The sequence below is a fragment of the Nicotiana attenuata genome, unplaced genomic scaffold (assembly GCF_001879085.1).
Source record: "Nicotiana attenuata strain UT unplaced genomic scaffold, NIATTr2, whole genome shotgun sequence".
In the NCBI taxonomy this organism is placed as follows: Eukaryota; Viridiplantae; Streptophyta; class Magnoliopsida; order Solanales; family Solanaceae; genus Nicotiana; species Nicotiana attenuata.
Genome location: NW_017688894.1, coordinates 1 through 1,499, shown reverse-complemented (window position 1 = coordinate 1,499; position 1,499 = coordinate 1).

Here is a 1,499-nt window from a genome sequence, read left to right as displayed (position 1 = left end):
ATATATATATATATATATATATATATATATATATATATATATATATATATATATATATATATATATATATATATATATATATATATTCTTTCGGCTTATTTTTACTGCGGTTATATAATGTCATTTTTCCTTGATTTTAACACTTCCGGAAGAAAACCCATCTATTTAGCTATAATAAAATATAACGTCTTGGAAGTTAAATAAATGTTTTACGTAATTGAGTTTAACTTATGAAAAATAAACATAGGTAATAAGGGGAGAAATTCAAAAATAGCCAGATTTACCACTGGTCGTTGAAAAATAGCCAAGATTCAAATCATCGAAATTTAGCCACTTTAAATCTGAGCGAAAACACTGTTCAAAATCCAGAAAAATACGCCCGCAAATTTTACGGGAGTTCCAGCAAGTATAATTGTCCAGTATAATATACTTGAGTTTGGAGCACTGGTGCTCCAGTCTCCCGCAAATTTTACAGGAGTTAGCAAAGTATACCGGTCCAGCATAATATGCTGGAGTTCGTACACAAATGCACCAGAACTCCCGTATATTATACTGGACCGGTCCCTGTTGCAGCAAAATAGTGGCTATTTTTCATTGACTTGATAAACGCTGGCTATTTTTCATTGACCAGTGCGAAAACTGGCTATACCATGATATTTTAACGGTAATAAGTAGTAGTTTACTTGGAAGTTGGAACAAAGAGTATTTTCAGTCGTACAATATAAAATTTTAATTTGTTATTTGTGTTTAGCCTTCTTCAACTTCTAGCTATCAATATTCTAGTAATGTGTTTAGTTGAGATCTCATTTGACAAAGTTCTTTTTCCTTTTTAGCTCTGTAATTTTTTCTCCTTTGTTATCGTTTTGTGTTTTGGACAATTACTGCATTATTGTTTCTTTCTTTCTTTCTGTAGCGTGTTTTTTCTTTTGAGATTTTTAGAGAAGAAATTAGTATTTAAATATCATTCCAACGTCTGCATTGTGCTGAAATTTAGGGAAAACTGTCATACTTCTCCTGCTCCATAATAGTATCCCATATCACGGATAATTGGGATGTGAGAATCATAATCAATAAAAATGATTTACAACGAACATAAAGTTGATTGTTTTAACAAATATAAAATCTTAAAATGGCCGGTAGTTCAACGATATGAGATTTGACAATGGCATGTTATATCAAATACTAAGATAATTAAATTATATTTCGTCCCATCTTTTGCAGCAACTAAAATTATGAGGAACTAATTGATAAATAGTACGCTGGATCTTTGCCACATTATTATTTTTCATACTATTTTATATTCATAACTCATAGGAGCAAGGTTGAATTTTACGTTGAGTTTAAGGTATATGCGTTATAAACTATTTATATAATTGAATTATTTATAAATAATTTGTATTATAAGCATTAATTGCTAGTACAAGAGGTTAAACTACTCTATCAAATAAATAATGTTTGACTAACGTTTTATATAATTTAGAGAAACCAGTACGATAACG